Source organism: Barbus barbus, assembly GCF_936440315.1.
Source record: "Barbus barbus genome assembly, chromosome: 14".
Taxonomy (NCBI): Eukaryota; Metazoa; Chordata; class Actinopteri; order Cypriniformes; family Cyprinidae; genus Barbus; species Barbus barbus.
Genome location: NC_136742.1, coordinates 21,962,494 through 21,975,123, shown reverse-complemented (window position 1 = coordinate 21,975,123; position 12,630 = coordinate 21,962,494). Strand labels below are relative to the sequence as shown.

Genomic DNA, 12,630 nt, shown 5'->3' with positions numbered 1-12,630 from the left:
TCAGTAACATTTGATGGATTGTATACATCCTTTACAATACGTATGAGGTGTATACTCTCTCTGCAGATGAAGGTGACCCCGTTACAAATTTTTTTGTCATCTCATTACTGTCAGAATTGAAATCAAACCGTCCTCATCCACCCGCAGCATCTCACTTTGTGCGTGTGAGAAGTCGTGATGCATTTTGACAGATGGAGCTGTTTTCAAACTTGAAAATTTTTTTATTTGAATATCATTTTGAATTGAAGGACTTTACGTGGCCTTTCTATGCATCTCCAACATTGTTGGGAGTTTTGAGGTTGAGCTGTTGATTGAGTTAAACCATACACGAAAATGTGTATTTCTTCTTTATTCGTTGTCAAATACAACTTTCGGTTTGAGAACTTCAATGTAGATGAAACTCCTACAGCTACATTATATGTTGAATAGGACTACTTAAGTGATTTTGCAGTTCAATATATAGACACATTAGCTACCTAAAATCCAAGCAGCTGAATATCTGATAAGTACATCTCTGGCATCATTAATGACAACATCATGTAAATGTATTGGCTTTCATGCAAGGACAAAATGAGCCAAGCTGTTCTCAAGCTACAATTAGTAACATGGCAGCTCAAAGTGAAGCATTTAATATTTCAGCAATGCTTGAAACATTTAGCACAAGGCTTTCGAGCAGCGTGTAGCTCTTCTTATCCTCTCTATAACACTACAAAAAGTTTTTTTATCCATGTTTTTGTAGTTCCTTGATGTATCACTAAAATGAAGGTTTTTTAATGACTATTTTCATGGTATCTCTGACTTTTGTGAGAAAATACAAAAACATTGATATATACTTTTTTCTCCCATCACATATTGTTCATGTCCCTTTAAGGGCTCCGTTGTGAATGTTTGCAAATACCAGTATATTTAGAGGTTATCTACGACATTTCAGGTTCATTACTTTTCATCAGACACTCAGTAATGTGAGTGAGTTCCTTTAAACTTGATTTTTTTAAAGTTTTTTAATTGATATACTGCCAAAATGAAGGTCTATTTTTATGTATTTGAGCTTTAGTGATACTAAAATTGTGAAGATTGACTTTTTCCGCTCCATATTTCCAAATTACTCTTTCATAACCTGTAAGTAGGTCCTGGTACGTTACATGTTGTAAAAACATGGTGGCTCTATCTCTTCTGTGAAGTTTTTGGTCCTTGTAATTGTACTGTGTCTGATGTTTAAAAGTAACATTGCTTTTTTTTTTATTGTCTTGAAATGTTTTGTTCTAACTTTTGACCAATAGTGGCTTCCATGCCATGTGTTCTGTTATGATGCTGGTAAGGTATGTACCATAAATAAAACCGCATTTCAAAGGTGGTGTCACATATTTGCATTTTTATTAATGACATGCTTAATGATAGTCTTCTCCAATGATCACAGATTTGGCCATTTAATTGAAATATGCCATTCTGGTGATTCTACACTTGCAGTCAAAAAGGAAAAACATCTTAAGTGCAGCTTTCTTTTATTCAGGTTACAACGCTTTCTGGATCTGTTATACATTTCTGTAACACCCGAGCTCCCTATCCCAGTCCTCCTCCACGTTGTTTGCTACACCTGATACTGCTTTCACATCTTCCTCCTTCCTCCACCTCCTCATCATCATCATCATCATCATCATCATCATAAGCAGGCAGGTTTAGCACCGTTCCATCAGCACTTATCCTAACTCTTGAGTCCACCAGTAGTTCCTCCCTGAGACGCTGCACGCTCCCACACAGTGCTCTCACAGGACCACACACGTGCCAAAGGACAGCAAATGGTACCGCCTTGCTGGTAGACAGGCTGACAGTCACGTGTACCCCCTTCAACCCCATGCTGGAATACGTCCATTAATGGAGGAGCACAGAAGTGTGCATTATTAATGGAATCCATGTTCATTCTGCTGAGCCATTCCGGTCTCAGGTGTTGTGCCTCATACAAGACTTCATTAACTAAAGTTCTCTGGTAGATGTTATCACTTAGGCTCGGATACACTACTTTGTACATCTAAAAAAGGAACAGCAAAGAAAGATTAGATATGAGTGCAAATATCACCAGTTTTAGGACAAAAATAACAGTTTTTTTTAGCTTAAACCTGTGAAGTCAGCATTAAAAGAAAAGTTCAGCATATTTTTGAGTGCAAAGTTATTGATTTTACTGCCAAAAATTTGTCTGTGCATGTTTTGTATTTTAACCCCAAACTTTCAATCAACAACTAATGGGCAGAACTAAGTTCCCACCCTACATTTTTTCTTTTTCAATAGTGCTGTTCGTGGCTGCGTGTAGCACCTACAGCTCTGCATATCCTTACAAAGATTGCATAATACAGTCGCAATGCACTGAAACTACCGAAAGGCCTTTGCTTCCATATTGTGGTGTTAATCTGAGCGAAACGGATTATGGAAGGAGGAAAAAAATTGTTCAGAATGTATCGGTTGTTGATTGGAGTGGAGAGAATCTCTCAAATTCCATTCAGTCCATTGTAAGAAAGGGGCGGGTTTTAAACTGACTAAATGACTGGTAGCCAGAGAGAAGGCTGTCATTCCACCGGATAATCAAGTTAGAAGTTATTTTAATTAAAAATTGCATGGATCAATTCATGCTAACTTTGACATTTTTATAAAAACAAGCTTTTACTGCACATTTCAGCACTACTAAATTGTGACTGTTTTAGTACAAGTGAGAAGTATTAAGAAAGTACAATATGACTCCTTTAAACAAATATGGAATTTCTAATAAGAAAAAGTTTCACACCAATCTATAGACTGAGGGTTCCAAGAGTTCAGCATTGCTCATGGAATCATGGAAAATCCTCTGAAACACGGCAATCTGGGTGCAGTATCCCACTTCTCTCCAGTGGCCAATAGCTTCTCCAACTCCTGTGAATTGCACGGTGTAGCCATAGTCTCTACACACCTTGTGAGCCCTGTTAGGGAGAGAAAGAGTTGAAGCTTTTAGCTAGAAAAATAAATCATTTTTAACATGAACACAGCTATGTAAATCTGATCCTAAATCACCACCGGATTGGGTTTTCACTAGATATTGAACATTTAATTACCAAGTTTGAAATTCCGCTCTGGTCCATTCGAACTTGTGGTCATGGTTTCTGAATCCTCTCAGGCCCGGCAGCAGTGGGTTGAACTCTGCGTTTGGTGTGCTTACGATCACGGCACCTGGAGCCATGAAGCCAAACACCACCTCAGAAAACCTTGCCACCTCCACAAGCTCAAGGTGTTCGATTCTTAAATGGTAGAGATGTTTACATAAGCTCAAGTTGAACATACAATGTGAACTAAGTAGTAACTACTTAGTAAGATAAACAACTTAGTAACTAAGTTTATTTGCAAAGACGTGGCACACTTACAACTCCACACATGTCACAAGATCAAATCCTCTGGTGCAGGGCTCCCTTTCGGTCACAGAGCCTTGATACAACTCAATGGTCAAAGGCTCATCACTTGGCTGCAGATAATCACTTATAAGTGGAGCCAACGTGTGCCTGGCAAAAAAAATGAATCACACAAGATGAATGAAGCCATATGGCCAAAGCACGTGGAGCCCCCCTGTGTAGCGTAAACCATCTAATGCTACACACCAATGGAAGGTTTGCAGGTAAGAGATACCAAACTTACATTCTCTTCAGGAGAACACCGCTGTTGATATCAACTCCCACTAGTAACTGTATACCGTTGCGATGAAACTTAAGCTTTTTTAGTAAGCAACATTCTGCGCATCCGAAATCGATGACCTGCGGAAAGATGTAAAAAGATTGATTAGCACCCTATAGTTCAAGCGTAGCGTCAAAGGCCATCGCGTCTTAACTTTTAATGTCATTCATACGTTTATTTACCTTTTTAGGTCGGTAGGTTTTCACATAGTCAATAACAAACTGGTATCGCTGCATATAAAGCGGAGGAGAAAACGGCGTGGTCATGGTGACTGTCTTGGTCAGGTCTGCTCGGCTGTCTGTCCTCATTAAACACATGCTCGAGGTGACACCGTCAGCTGAGCCGCTTTTGCTTTACTCAACCTTTAAAGCAAATGCAAAAGGTTACGTTACTGGACCGGAGTTAATTTAGATATATTTATTTTAGCTAAAATCTATTGTAGATGACCACTAGCAGTGTTTTATTATGATTATTCTGTTTTTATACTTTTATTTCATGTGACTTTTATTTTGACATCATGCTATCTGCAGGGGGGACTAATTTCTCCTCGCTCACGCTCGTTCATTAAAACACAAGAGGTCACGTTACAAGACGATGCATGTTTAGAGTCAGAGATTGGAAAATATTACCGTAACCTTCAACTAAAGTGTTCTTTGAAGTGTTATTCTACTCTGTGCTTGATTTGTTTGGCAGTAATAATTTGAGAATAATTTATGAAGTTGCTAGCTAGCTCTCCAACGTCCAAGTTAAGTTAATGGCGGCAGCCTTCCCTGGATCACCACTTTCTAGCACCCTTTGATATGCGGAGCGAGGTATGTGGTTCATTGTAATGTACTATTTCACATTAATTCATTTCATACGTTCATGTAAATGGTAATGAGATTCATTTCATGATGGCTGTTGCCTGCTATGCTGTTATCAATGTGATGCTAGCTTGCTAAAGTGCATTTGTCAAAGGATTATTTTGTATCTGGCTAAATTTGCCTTTGTTATTTTCCTTTAAGTTTTCACGGTGTTGATGCTATGCACACTCGTCTGAATTAAAGTACACCCGTATGGAAACACTCCCAAGCCTGTTTATTCCAAGTTGAAGGGCTGCTACAGTGAAAACTCGCTGCTCGATGTGGAGTGAAACTCAACTCGACGTTAAAAAGACTGCCATCCGCCATTCTGTGTAGAAGACTGCCACCTTCTGTTCAAACGCCTTCACTTCAACCGGCACCCAGGCAAGATCGGTCTATTTCGTTTATGCTGATTGCTGCATAAAATCACAGAGACTCTGATTGCGAACAGTGATATTTATGTAATGGACTGAAGTCACCTTTATCAACAGTATACTGTACATGTTTGATGCTCTGATTTAATCTTACATTTGAAAGGTGAATTTAAAGATACAGAAGGGTAATTTAATAAAGAAAAAAAAAAAAAAAAAAATATTGAACTAATTGAATCTGTTAAATGTAAATTCATTCATGGGTAGATCCATATGATAGCATTCATTGCTAAGGTGTTTGTGTGTTAGCCTTCATTTTTTGTTGATGATAATCGCGCAGTGCATGTTGATATTAAGTATTTGTTGAGTTATTAAGCTATATTTCAGTAATTAAACTATAGTTCAGTAGTTCAATATAACCCAACAGCAACACAACTTCAACAAAATGTCACTTAATGGAGAAGAAGTAGCTAGCACACACGACCCACCCATGAAAACAGATAACCCACAGCCAGTCAGATCTAGTTCACGCGAAAGAACATTTACAGAAAAGGGATTAGAGATGCACAAACAGGAAGCCATTAAACACAAGAAAGAATTCATGAGAGCTTATGGCTCTTGGAAAGAAGTGGCAGGAAAGGTTAGGACCGCACTAAAGTCATTCTGTTCTCAAGATGAACTAAATAAAATCAGAGAAGAAATCCAAATTCGACACAGTGCCGTAAGTGAATGTTATGAGCCCATTCAACGCAACCACAATGCCACCCCAGACATTGTTCCGAAAATGGATGCTTGTATAGCACTCACTGCAGAGATCAGCGAAATAATAGAGATGCGGCTAGAAACTGTAGATGAGGTCTTCAATCCAGAACTTGAGAAACTACGAGTGAGGATGGCACTTAAGAAGGATGAGTATGGATCTATCTTCGGACACACAAGGACAGATACTGTACTCTCTCTAGCAGAAAATTCAACCCACTCACAGGGCTCAAGCAAACATGTAGATGCGGGAGCAGAACTCGCAGCTCAACAAGAAAAGGTTAAGGCAGTATATCAAATACAAGCTCAAGAAGAAGTTCTTAGCAAGTTAGAAGAAGAGAAGCAGCTAGTTCTTAAAAGGTTGGAAGAAGAAAAGCAAGTAGCTCTTAAAAGGATAGAGGCAAACATGCGTCAGGAAAAGAAAAGACTACAGCAAATTCAAGCAGAGTCAGAAGTAAGAATAGCAGAGGCGAGAGTAAACGCATACGAGAGCCTTGAACATGATTGCAGAGACTGGCTAAAAGAGACTAATCTCACCGTTGAATTCAAAGGCCAGCTTAATCCAAAGGCCGAAGCATACCAGCCTCCACAAGCATACGTCAATGCACTAGCATCTCCTGAGAAAGATGGCCTTACCCAAGCACTCATTAACTCACTCAGTATGAATCGCCTGCCTGCTCCTGAGCCACCAAAGTTCTCTGGCGAAGCCCTAAAGTATGTAGACTGGAAGATGTCCTTCATGGCCCTCATAGACCACCAGCCTCTCCCAGCTCATGAAAAAATGTTCTATTTAAAAAACTATCTGAGTGGAGAAGCACGTAAAGCCGTAGAGGGATTCTTCTATAGAAACTCAGAAGAAGCATATCAAGGGGCCTTAAGGGTCCTAGAAGAAAGGTACGGAAACCACTTCATTCTGCAAAAGGCCTTTAGAGACAAGCTCATGAAATGGCCCAAGGTTGGTACCAGTGATCCTGCTGCACTTCGAGAGTTTGCTGACTTCCTGCAAGGATGCGTTGAAGCGATGCCTCATGTGAAAGGATTGGCCATCTTGGACGACTGTGAAGAGAACCACAAGTTGCTGAAGAAATTACCAGACTGGATCACACGAAGATGGTGCAGAGTCGTCACAGAAAGGTTGGACGAATCCGGGGATTACCCGAGCTTTTCCTGTTTCACAAGGTTCATCCAGAAGGAGGCTCGGATAGCCTGTAACCCTGTCGCCTCTCCACTTCTGATCAAGGCCACAGATGACAGGCAGCCCAAGAGAGCTAGAGCACTTCACACAAACACTAAAGGGAACAATCCCACGGAAAAGGTTGAGAAAGTGTTCAGCACCAAGTCAAAGCCACCTTGTCCTATCTGCAAAGATGAGATGCACGGCGTCGTAAAGTGCCCTACCTTTGCAGCAAAATCTCTTGAAAATAAGAAGGCCTTCATAAGGGAAAACAATTTGTGCTACGGATGTTTGAGAAAGGGACATAACAGTAAGGATTGCAAAACGCGACACTCTTGTGGCATATGCAGCAGACGTCACCCCACCTGTCTACATGAAGAGAGAGAGAACCGATCTGTGGAAGCAAAAGAGAAACAGTCCACTTCCACAGACAAAGGCACTAGTCAGGAGGAGATCAAAGTGACGTCCCATGCAGTGACGCAGCACATCTTTGCCACATCAAGCATCGTCCCTGTTTTCATGTCATCTGCAAATGAACCACAGAAAGAAGTTATAACATATGCTCTTCTGGATACGCAGAGTGATTCGACATTCGTCTTGGAAGACCTACTCGAAGAGCTGAACGTGGAGACTAAACCAGTACAGCTCAAACTGAGCACCATGACATCTGTTGACACACCCATAGCAAGCAAAAGTGTCTACGGTCTACAAGTTCGAGGACTACAGTCTCAAAAACAGATTCAGCTACGCCAAGCCTACACTCGTGGTTTCATCCCGGTCGACAAGTCCTACATCCCGACTTCCAAGACAGCGCTGCTCTGGCCTCATTTAAAGCATCTAGCAAACAAACTTCCGCTGCTGAAGGACTGTGAGGTGGGACTGCTAATTGGAAGTGATTGCCCGTTGGCGTTAGCCCCCCAGGAAGTCGTCACAGGAGGCGAAAATGATCCATTTGCCCAGAGAACGGAACTCGGCTGGAGCATCGTAGGCTCATCCAATCCACATCTGGATCGCCAGGGAAACCAGAGGTTCGTCCATCGAGTGACAGTGAAGGAAATACCAGCGCCATCAACCACTGACGTGCTGAAGGTCTTGGAATCAGACTTCAATGAAAGGAAGTATGCAGACAAAGACAAGTATGTGTCACAAGACGATGTTCGCTTCATTCAGCTCCTGAGTGACAACATAACTCAAAGGAAAGATGGACACTATGAAATGCCCCTCCCGTTCAAGAGCACAGAGCCTCCTCTGCTACCAGACAACAAGAAGCTGGCAACAGTTCGACTGCAGCACCTAAAGAAAAAATTGAAAAATAACGAGCGGTATAAAGAACAGTACAAGGCCTTCATGAAAGATATGATAAAGAAAGGTGATGCAGAGCCAGCCTCTCCTGTGACAGGACAGCAGACTACGTGGTACATACCACACCATGGGGTGTTCCACCCCAAGAAGCCAGAGAAGCTAAGGGTCGTCTTTGACTGTTCAGCGAAGTTCCGTGGTGTCTCACTAAATGATACACTGCTAACAGGTCCTGACCTGATCAACTCTCTCCTTGGAGTGCTCTGTCGTTTCAGGAAAGAGGCTGTAGCCATCATATGCGACATCGAGAAAATGTTCCATCAGTTTTACGTTTCTCCTGAACTACGGAACTACTTACGGTTTCTCTGGTGGGAGGATGGAGACCTCGAAGCAGAGCCTCAAGAGTATCAAATGGCTGTTCATCTATTCGGCGCCGCCTCGTCACCGGGATGTGCCAACTTTGGTCTGAAGTACTTGGCACGTCAACACAAGGAAGAGTATCCATCAGCGGCAGCCTTCGTTGAAAATAACTTCTACGTCGATGATGGGCTCATCAGCGTCCCCTCCGTAGAAGAAGCAAAGGAGTTGATCGCTGAAGCACGAGAGTTGTGCAAGAGAGGAGGTTTGCGTCTACACAAGTTCAATTCAAACAAAAGGTCAGTTCTGGACTCTGTGGACCCAACTGAGAGAGCAGTCACATCTGAACCCCTCAATCTGGACCTAAATGCAGCTCCAGCAGAACGTGCTCTCGGTATCCAGTGGTCCCTTGAACATGACACCTTCAGCTTCAATGTAAACCCACAAACCAGGCCCTCTACACGTCGCGGCATCCTATCCGTCATTGCTTCTTTGTACGATCCAGTCGGATTCGTGGCTCCATTTATCTTAACTGGAAAGTGCATCCTCCAGGAGCTGTGCCGTCGAGGCATTGGATGGGATGACCCACTTCCCGAAGACTTAAGTCCACGGTGGGAGAAATGGAAGAGCGACCTACAAAGGCTGAAGGAAGTCTCAATACCGAGATGCTACCAACCACAAGGTTTCTGCAAAACTGTCACGAGGGAACTACACCACTTCTCGGATGCCAGCAATATAGGGTATGGCTCGTGTTCCTATCTGAGAAGCAAGAATGAAGATGGTGAAGTTCACTGCAGCCTTGTGATGGCAAAGGCTAGAGTTGCGCCTACAAAACTCACAAGCATTCCAAGGTTGGAACTTGCAGCAGCAGTGGTCGCTGCAAGATCAAGTGTCATGCTGAGAAACGAGCTTGAAATGCCGATCCATGCAGAATTTTTCTGGACTGACTCCCAAGTTGTCCTGGCTTATATTAACAATGAAGCAAGAAGGTTCCATGTCTTCGTTGCCAATCGTGTGCAAATGATCAGAGAACACACCAGCCCCAGCCAGTGGCACTACATAGACACAACAGAAAACCCTGCTGACCATGCGTCGAGAGGTCTCAATGCAGTAGACATCTCCTCAACAAACTGGCTACCAGGACCCAAATTCCTGTGGGAACAAGAAATACATTCAGAGTCTCACCTCACTCCTGATTTGCTTGTTGGTGATCCTGAGGTCAGGTCAATGCAGGCGTTTACAACTAAAGTTGAACCTTCCAAGTCAGACTTTCTTACCCGTCTAAATCGGTTCTCCTCCTGGTCAAAACTCCTGAAAGTCATCGCAAGAATCAAGAGGCTGAATTCAAAGCAAACCCATCCTGGCAAACCTGTGAGTGTGGAAGAACGCGAGAGAGCTGCCGAATCAGTAATGAGGCTTGCACAAGAAGAAGCATTTCCCCAAGAGATGAAGATACTTCAAAAGGGAAAAAGTCTTCAAAACTCCAGCCCTCTGTTTCGCTTGGATCCCATCTTAGAAGGAGGAGCACTTCGTGTCGGTGGGAGACTAGATCAGTCATCCTTAAGCCTAGAAGTCAAACACCCTTTGATTCTACCCAAAGGAGGACATATTACCAAGCTGATCATGACCCACTGCCACGAGAGGATCTGTCACCAAGGCCGGAATCAAACTCTAACAGAACTTCGAGCCAATGGGTTTTGGGTCATCGGTGGAAGTAAGTCAGTTGCTAAGCTGATACACAGATGTGTGAAGTGCAGAAGACTCAGACGGCCTGCAGAAGAACAACGCATGGCAGAGCTTCCTAAAGAGCGTGTAGAAGTCTCTGCTCCCTTCACATACTGCGGCATCGATTGCTTCGGCCCATTCATCACTAAGAAAGCCCGCAAAGAGCAAAAGCGCTATGGCTTAATCTTCACTTGCCTTGCCTCTCGATCTGTTCACATTGAGATGCTTGAGGACTTATCCACAGATGCATTTATCAATGCCTTAAGATGCTTCATCAGTCTCAGAGGAGCCGTTCGTCAACTCCATTGCGATCAAGGAACCAATTTTGTGGGAGCTAAAAATGAGTTCAAAGAAGCACTGAAGCAATGTGACACCAAAACAATTGAGAGCTTCCTCGCAGAAAGGCAATGCGAGTTCATCTTCAATGCTCCTTCAGCAAGTCACGCTGGCGGCGTCTGGGAGCGCCAGATTCGGACTGTCCGTAATGTCCTAAATGCCACACTCTGTCAATACTCAGGCAGACTCGACGACTCTTCCCTTCGAACTCTGTTCTATGAAGCAATGGCCATTGTGAACAGCCGTCCATTAACCGCAAACGGGGTAAATGATCCTACCTCGCTCGAGCCATTAACTCCAAACCATCTCATACTGATGAAGTCCAAGATTGCCCTTCCACCGCCTGGCAAATTTGAGAAGGAAGATGTCTATGCAACTAAAAGGTGGCGAAGAGTCCAGTACCTTGTCGAACAGTTCTGGTGCCGGTGGAAGAGAGAATATCTCATGAACATCTCCACACGCCAAAAGTGGCATACGACTCGACGCAACCTTAAGGTAGATGACTTAGTCATTATAAAGGAAGACACCCCTAGAAATCAGTGGCACCTGGGACGAGTGGTTGAAACCACAAAGGAGAGCGATGGACTAGTGCGTCGCGTCAAGGTGTTAGTAGGAGAAAGGACGTCAGTTAAACAAGATCGCCCCACCAAACCTTTGATTATAGAAAGGCCCATTCAGAAACTAGTTCTTCTTCTCGAGAGTGAGTGATCAGTCTAGTTGTCTACACCTTTATCCCCTTATGACATAGGCTACTCTCAGTTCTTAAGTAGCACTCACCTGCACATATCTAGAAACACCGATACAGACATAGGACTCACGTATGAGCCATTCAGCCAGGTTGATCCTTGTCTTCACTCTTCATAACATGAGTGGTGGGAGTGTAGATGACCACTAGCAGTGTTTTATTATGATTATTCTGTTTTTATACTTTTATTTCATGTGACTTTTATTTTGACATCATGCTATCTGCAGGGGGGACTAATTTCTCCTCGCTCACGCTCGTTCATTAAAACACAAGAGGTCACGTTACAAGACGATGCATGTTTAGAGTCAGAGATTGGAAAATATTACCGTAACCTTCAACTAAAGTGTTCTTTGAAGTGTTATTCTACTCTGTGCTTGATTTGTTTGGCAGTAATAATTTGAGAATAATTTATGAAGTTGCTAGCTAGCTCTCCAACGTCCAAGTTAAGTTAATGGCGGCAGCCTTCCCTGGATCACCACTTTCTAGCACCCTTTGATATGCGGAGCGAGGTATGTGGTTCATTGTAATGTACTATTTCACATTAATTCATTTCATACGTTCATGTAAATGGTAATGAGATTCATTTCATGATGGCTGTTGCCTGCTATGCTGTTATCAATGTGATGCTAGCTTGCTAAAGTGCATTTGTCAAAGGATTATTTTGTATCTGGCTAAATTTGCCTTTGTTATTTTCCTTTAAGTTTTCACGGTGTTGATGCTATGCACACTCGTCTGAATTAAAGTACACCCGTATGGAAACACTCCCAAGCCTGTTTATTCCAAGTTGAAGGGCTGCTACATCTATTAACATTTTAAAGCAGGCGTCTCCAACCCTGCTACTGTAGACTTCAGTTCCAACCCCTTGATTAGCTGATTCAGGTGTGTTTGTTAGATTGGGGTTGGAGAAGCTGAAATCTGTAGGACGGTAGTTCTGATGTCAGTTTACTATGCACACAGTGATTGGCTGATAGGGGCAGGCTCTGTCAGAAATGTATACATAAAATCGTGCTCTACAATATTTCTATGTTGCCATATCCAAATAAAGGTTTAAAAAATAATGTTAATTGCCTCATTCAAATAAATATTTTAAACTGCAGGCTAAGAGTCACTAATTAAACAAATATATGTTCAGATAATTTGCAGGGGCGGTTAGGATTTCATATTTAGGGGGGCTTTGCCCTCAGAGACCTTTAGATACAACGATACAAATTACCTAAATAAACAGTATTTACTGTGCTTATGAAAACTGTATTGTAATTACCTATTAAAGTTACATAAGTTATACTTTCTTTTTCTTTTGTTGTTTGATTAACATTATTAGCCTAATATATGAAT

At 42.4% G+C, this 12,630-nt stretch overlaps 1 pseudogene across 1 annotated transcript; it reads right to left on the bottom strand.

Annotated features, from left to right (window-relative positions):
* Positions 1 to 1,532: 1,532 nt before the first annotated feature.
* On the bottom strand, positions 1,533 to 12,178 carry LOC306880373 (small RNA 2'-O-methyltransferase-like; annotated as a pseudogene). The gene is made up of 7 exons: positions 12,105 to 12,178; positions 3,870 to 4,049; positions 3,652 to 3,767; positions 3,384 to 3,518; positions 3,078 to 3,260; positions 2,774 to 2,945; positions 1,533 to 2,026 (listed from the first exon to the last, which is right to left on the bottom strand). The product of its transcript is annotated as a small RNA 2'-O-methyltransferase-like (transcript).
* Between the last annotated feature and the right edge of the window lie 452 nt (positions 12,179 to 12,630).